This window comes from Lemur catta, chromosome 1 (genome assembly GCF_020740605.2).
Source record: "Lemur catta isolate mLemCat1 chromosome 1, mLemCat1.pri, whole genome shotgun sequence".
Lineage (NCBI taxonomy): Eukaryota > Metazoa > Chordata > Mammalia > Primates > Lemuridae > Lemur > Lemur catta.
In genome coordinates, this window is record NC_059128.1 from 259,594,444 (window position 1) to 259,601,821 (window position 7,378).

Here is a 7,378-nt window from a genome sequence, read left to right on the forward strand (position 1 = left end):
ACAATTCGGAATTTTTTTAAGAAACCATAAAAGAAGCTATAAATACAAGTAAAAATATATAATGTTTTAGTGTGAGGCCACAATATCACACACCTGTGAAGTCTCCTCAAATTATTTTCTAATCTAGACTAAATACAACTCCAGTCAAAAGTTTTTAACAATTTATTATAATTTGAAAAACATATTTTTTTTTAATTACACAGGTGAGAATTGCCAAAATATTTTTGAGTAGGAAGAGTAATGAGGAGGGGACATTGTTCATAGTACCAAATACACTCAAAAGATATAACATATAAAACAGCATACTGGGAGCTGGGCATGGTGGCTCACACCTGTTGTCTCAGCTGCTTGGGGGGCTGAAGCAGGAGGATCTCTTGAGCCCAGGAGTTCGTGACAGCCTGGATGACATAGTGATTCCCCATCTCAAAAAAAATAAGAAAGACAAAAAGATGATAAGCTGGAATAGAAAGATAAATCAATGGGACAGAAAGACAAGCTTAGTGACACACTCAAATATTTATAAAATTGTAGTAAACAAAAAGGTTAAAATTGTAAATTTGGGGGGACATGTTCTTCAGTAAATTATACTAGGAAAAATGGTTCCATATTTGAGGGTAAAGTACACAGTAAAATAAATTCCAGCTGAATTAAATAGGTAGATGTAAAAAAAATGAAAACAGAAGAAAATATAGATAGCTATTTATGTGATATGGTAGGTTTTTCCAAGTTCATGGTGGTCATTGGGAAAAGAATTTCAGGAAACACCATGTAAGCCAAGAAAGTGGCACCTTTTGTCAAAAGCAAAAGTACACCTTCAGTGGGGGAGAGCAAGCAGGCTCGAAAGAGAGAAGCTGCACTGAGAGGAAGTGATTTTAGATCTTTTGCAGTTTTACTAATTGAGGGGAGGAAACTTCAAGGCCAACGGGTTGGCTTTTACTAAGAATCTGGATAGTAATCCCTAGAATTGGGTCCCCTCCAATTTTCATACTTTATTTGGTTGTCTCAAAATGGTCATGGTGATTAAAAGATCAGAGAAATTTTAAAACCACAATGTAAATGATAGTGTAACTAGTCAAAGTTCATGGAAGGTGGCAGAGATAAATGACAAGCCAGTTGAAGCCGATTCTTGCCTGCAGTTATCAGCCCCTCTGGTTAGCTTCTGTCTGAGGGTTGTTTACTTTTATACCTGTACCCAATTTTCAAGCCCCTCCATCCAGTCTCAGCCCTGTCTCCTACTTTTCTACTCCAGCAATATTACTAGGAGAAACTCTAAGTATTAATTCAGCACAGTATTTCACAGTGTGGTTTATTAACTATTTCATTTAGAATCAGCTGCGGTACTTGCTAAAACCAGTTGCTAGGGCCACACCCAAGGTTTACTGAACAATAGACCCTGATGATGGGCCCAAGAATAAATCTCTGTTTTAATGAAAACACCAGGAGATTCTGATGCACGTTATACTTGAGAACCACTGCAAGACAGGATGAGATTTAGTGATTTACTACACAGGTGAGAAAATTTCTATGAAATAAATACACAATATCAAAAGTCAAAAAAAAAACAACCAAATTTTAAAAATTACAAGTTATATGATGAAGAATGTAATAATAATAATAAATCAATAGAAAAACAAATCAGTAAGAAAACTTTGACTCCCCTGAGAGAAAGTGGGCAAAGGATGTGGATAGTCAATTCATAAGTAAAAGTAGAAAAAAGAAGAATAAGCCAATGAAACACAAAACAGTTGATTATCTCTTGCAATATAAAACCAGATGCAGATTTCTTTACAAATTGAGAAAGATGTTTTTAAGTATAATGACTAGTGTTGGCAAATGAACTTGTCCCTCTCAAATATCATGTGAAAGTTTCATTTGATACAATTTTACTGGAGAGCTATTTAGCAATATGAATCAAGTATCTAAAAATTATTAATACCTTTTGACCTAGTAATTTTTTTCTTTGGGAATTATACTGAGAAAATAATCATACCTGCACCAAAGATTTACGTACATGAAATAAATAAAAGCAAGAATTAATTTATGGCCCATGTTCAATAGTGAAAAATGAAAACAACAAAAATGCCTTAAATAAGAAAAATTTTCATAAGTTATTTAAAAATCTGGAAATGCTGAGATAATTTTAAATGGAAAAAAGCAGGATGCAGAACATTCCTCAGATATATGATTCCAAGTTTGTAAAAGATATATATATATATATATGTGGGGTGTGTGTATATATATGCGGTACTGGGAAAATGATCCCCAGAAAATTTTAATAATATATGATAGTTTCAATTTTCTTTATTCTTTCTTCATTTTGCAAGCTTTATGCAAATAAATATGCTGCTTTATTGGTTAAAAATAAGAAAAAAGCAGTTAACATATTTTCTCAAACAAAACTGGCATGCCATAAAATATTTCTGAAGCTCTCATTTGGAAATATATTCAGGGCTTATTTAAGCCATAAACATACACATGCATAAAATTAGCCTTGTTCTTTATAATGCCTTTTCTTGGGTCAAAATTCATGTTAAGGCCGGGCACGGTGGCTCATGCTTGTAATCCTAGCACTCTGGGAGGCTGAGGCAGGAGAATCTCTCGAGGTCAGGAGTTCAAGACCAGCCTGAGCAAGAGCGAGACCCCATCTCTACTAAAAATAGAAAGAAATTATCTGGCCAACTAAAATATATATACAGAAAAATTAGCTGGGCATGGTGGCACATGCCTGTAGTCCCAGCTACTTGGGAGGCTGAGGCAGTAGGATTGCTTGAGCCCAGGAGTTTGAGGTTGCTGTGAGCTAGGCTGATGCCACGGCACTCTAGCCTGGGCAACAGAGGAGACTCTGTCTCAAAAAAAAAAAAAAAAATTCATGTTAGATAGGGTTATGGACTGAATTGTATCCTCCCAAAATTCATATGTGTTGAAGCCCTAACTCTCAATATATCAAGTAGGAGATAGGACTAATGAAGATTGAGGTTAAAAGAGGCTCTAAGGATGAGGCCTTGATCTGATCAGTTTAATGTCCTTGGAAGAATAGACACAAAGAAGAGGTCATGTGAGCACACATTAAGAAGGCAGCCACCTACAACCCAAGAGAAGAGACCTCATAATGAAACCTACCTTGCCAGCACATTGATCTTAGACTTCTCTTCCTTCAGAACTGTGAGAAGTTCTGTTGTTTAAGCCATCCAGTCTATGGTATTTTGTTACGGCAATCTGAGCTGACTAATAATACAAGTAGTATTATCAATCTTATCATTCTGCTTGGCTTTAAACAAATCTGTCATTTTGTAAAATTCATATCCATTTACCAAGGAGCATGCATAGCATTGCTATGGACAATAATAGAAATATGCTAAAACAAACAAAAACCTTTCATGAGAGACTACTTAAAGGGGACATCATCTATTTGGACATATTCTATTTACTTATCAAACAGGCTGTTCACACTGTATATGGGGGGGTACTGAAAGAGGCTCAAAGTCACTGACCACTGAGTTTTAAACTTTTTTTAATGACTTCACTATTTTACCAAGGGTGAATCTTTGGATATTGATTATTAGATAAGAATTAATCCCAAATAAATGTGACAACTCTATGTTTATATTTTACCTTGCATTGGAGTAGGTAGAAAAACAAAGAGGCTTTTAAACAGATGAATTTTAGATCTAAAACTGGCTTATAAAAGGACAATGCCATGGCTGGGTGCAGTGGCTCACACCTGTAGTCGTAGCTATTTGGGAGGCTGAGGCAGGAGGATTGCTTGAGCCCAAGAGTTTGAGGTTGCAGTGAGCTATGATGACACCACTGCACTCTAGCCTGGGCAATAGAGCAAGACTCTGTCCAAAAAGAAAGGAAAAGAAAAAGAAAAAAAATTCACTATCCTCAAGGAGAAATTTAGTGTTTAAGATTTCCATTTTTAATTTATGTTTTTATTTTATCTTCCAAAAAAGAGAGATTCTGTTATTTCCAACTTATTATTTATTTGACGTGAGAATAAATAAACTCACCAGGCCTGGGTCTACTCTTTACCATGCAGGAGAAACAACAAAGGCATTTTGAAAGCCAGATGGCTACACCCTCATCACCCCCCAACAGATGATCACCTTTTTCTGAATGATGTATCAAAAGTGAAGATAGACCCGCAGATACATATATGCACACATAGATACACATATATGTGTGTTATATATATTTTTTATGGATATAGCTTATCTATCTATAGAACATACATATGTTTATATACATATATTCAATTTTTATATGCTTGGTTTAGAGCCAAAGTATCTATTCACTTTTCAGAAAACTTGAGGAATTAGTTATACTTTAGAAAGACTTGTAGAACAGCACATTTCAGTTTGGACTAGCCACTTTTCAAGTGGCCAATAGCCACGTGTGGATAGTGGCTATTCTATCAGCACAGATCTACGTGAAGGGCATGTGAGTGTTTATGTACTATACTTGCAGTTTTCTGTAGATTTGAAATTTTTCAAAATAAAAAGTTGGGGGAAATAGACATTTGAAAATACTTCTAAACACATTCATTCTGCTTCAAACCATTTACTCTTCTAATCCCTGCCGAACATGTTTAATACACTGGCATTTTTGTTTTCAAGCAGTGGTATCCCCACAGGACTATACTGTGGTCTTTCTGTTCTTTGCATAGTTTCATGCTTCTTAGGAAAAAAGATATCACACATAACAAACAAACTAACTACCAGTGACACTAAAATGAAAAAAGCATTCTTGGCATGGCTCAAAAAGTCATATGTATAATTTTTAAATCAGTGCTGCAATTTGTGGCCCAGCAAGCAAGATGGCATTTTGATTCCTCCCTAAGAACCTGTCGTTCTTGTCATGAACCAGAATCTCAACTTCTGCACTCTGTTTCTAGGAGGCAGAGTCCTCTTTGACCTGCTCTGTCTCCTCTGACAAGGAGACAGATTTTAGCTTGTCCAAGGAAAGATAACCCCTGCTGCTTCTTGCTTGGGAGGAAAAACACATTCTCCTTCCTGGGAGAGGCTGAAGGAAGAGCTGAGTACAAAAGGGAATGTGATAAGTCTTCATTTTCAACTCATTTGCCATACATTTTTATGCCAAGCACAGCCTTGCCTTGAGTGATGTGGCAACAGGCTGAATTTCCCCTTCTTGCTTAGACTGTCCCTATTTTGACAACAGCCTTGTTTCAGTAATAAGAAATCAATTCTATGTTCCTCCATTTACTTAACAAAAATATGGGCTATTTGCTGATAGGATTGTCACATATTTTTCAATCCAGAATGCTGGGGCTTGAGGAATATGGAGAAAAAAAAAAAAAAAAAAAACTGTAGAGAAGCAAACAAAAGTAAAACAAAAGCAAAACAAAAGTAATGTAGCCACTCTAATTTGAATGAAACAAAGCTAATGGTTGTACTTCTTGTCCCTTTCAAATACCTTGCTGGCATACCTAAGTTCTCATAGTCCTGGAGAATCATTAGAGACAATAAAACTTTGCAATTGTTTCAGAACTTCAAAACTTCTGCACAGGAGTGACTTTAAATATCAGAGAGGTTCTTGTGGAAGAGGATGTAAGGATATCTTTGTAACCCACCTGTCTGCTGCAAAGACAGGCTTTTAAGATAAAAAAGTTAAGAATTAAAACTTATTTTAGCTCCTCGAATAAAAGAAGAAGAAAGGAAGGAAGGAATGGAGGAAACGTGGGGAGAAGGGAGGGATGGCAGGAAAGGAAAAAAAAGCGCTTTGCTCCTGGTTAATAAAAAGTTGCTTAAATGGAATGAAAACTTTAATGTGTGAGTTGATAAGAACAGTTATTACGTCCTTATAATGTCATTCATATTCCCAACCATGAACATGTATCATATAAGTATGTGTACATATATTTCCTAACTTGAAGCTTAAAGGCAATCTGTTCACTTCCTCCATATGTATCTTTTAAAATTGAATATAACGTACAATACTTACTCAGATTTTTTTCTCTTATTCAATCTTCAATGTAGGAAAATATAATTTTCTTCCTTCAGCAGAGATTGCACAGTGGCTTTAATAAAACCAACCAGTTTTACCACCAGATATAGAGTATTTCCCTAAGGGCCACAAAAAGTTGAAGTGGATTTGTCTTCGTCAAAACAGACAAGTTGTTAAATGAAAGAAACAGTACCAGAATACTTCCCACTAAGGGAACTAGGAGAGAGGAATAAAGGAGATAAACTCCACATACAAATCCACATATATTCCTTTACTCATCATCCATCTCCACATTCCATGTAGTACTGTCGGCAGTAGAATGCACCCAGGCTCTGTTGAGAGACACTGAAACATGAAAGAAAATGGAATTTAAAATGTGCAAATACCATATTATTGTTCAGTAACTTTGCAAATCATTTTATTACCTTATGACTTCATGGTTTCTTTGTCTCCTCTCTTTGTGTCACACTCTCTGCCTCTAGCTATGGGCCTTTCTTTCTCTCTCTCCCTCTCTCTCTTTCTCTCAAATACTAGCCTAGAGGGGCGTACATATTAATAATCTGTAGAGATTTCTTACTTAAAGCTATTTCTTCTTCAAACTGAGGAGAGCAGAAAACCTGGATCCAGTAAATGAATGAATGATCACTTCTGGACATTTGAAATAATCTGGGAGAAAAATATAAGTGAATATGAGAAATCTACCAAAACTTAATAATAAGGGAACACAGAAGGAGGTGCAAAAGTAGGAAGCTTTCTTTTATCACTTCCTCATGCCAAAAACAGAAGTGGAAAGTATAGCACTCATGAAAAACTTTTTAAATATAACAGTTCCAGTTTCAAACTTGGTCCCGATAAATCAGATATACAACTTTAATCTCAGTTCTTTATTTTACACACTGAATTCAAACATTGTGCCATAAATCTTAAGGTGTTTTCTGAATAAAAACATTTTTCTCCCTTAAGGCTAAGCCCTATGGGTGAGTAGAGAACTTGTACAACTGGTTCTACTAGCAAACTATTAAATATAAAACCTTCATGCCCTAGTTAACACATTAGAAGAAAGCAACTTTCTCCTTTATTCTTTCTTGCTTTAGCCTAAACACATGGCTTTTTCCGAGGCTCTGTCAGGTTCAGATCAGATACTATCAGGGCAGTGATGACTGCGTGACACTACCCCCTTGGTTTCTCCTGTGAGATCTCTTTTAAGTTTCTACCTGGTCTATTTTCATGTGCATGTGTATGCGTTAGCACCTCTGGCGGATATTAAGTAGTAGTTTCATCAATAAATGTTGGTGATGCTTATCTCTATATTTCTCTGGATTCCAGCATGCAAGACTTTGAAGATGACCTACTTAGATAAATATCTAAGTGACAAATATTAAGAGAGAAGACACAATTTGATTGGAAAAGACTT

General features: G+C 35.7%; 1 long non-coding RNA gene across 1 annotated transcript; it reads right to left on the bottom strand.

Moving 5' to 3' along the window:
• Positions 1 to 209: 209 nt before the first annotated feature.
• Positions 210 to 6,551, bottom strand: LOC123630646. Its single transcript, XR_006732726.1, has 3 exons — positions 6,390 to 6,551; positions 5,962 to 6,309; positions 210 to 422 (listed from the first exon to the last, which is right to left on the bottom strand). It is a non-coding gene; the product is annotated as an uncharacterized LOC123630646 (long non-coding RNA).
• Positions 6,552 to 7,378: the final 827 nt, after the last annotated feature.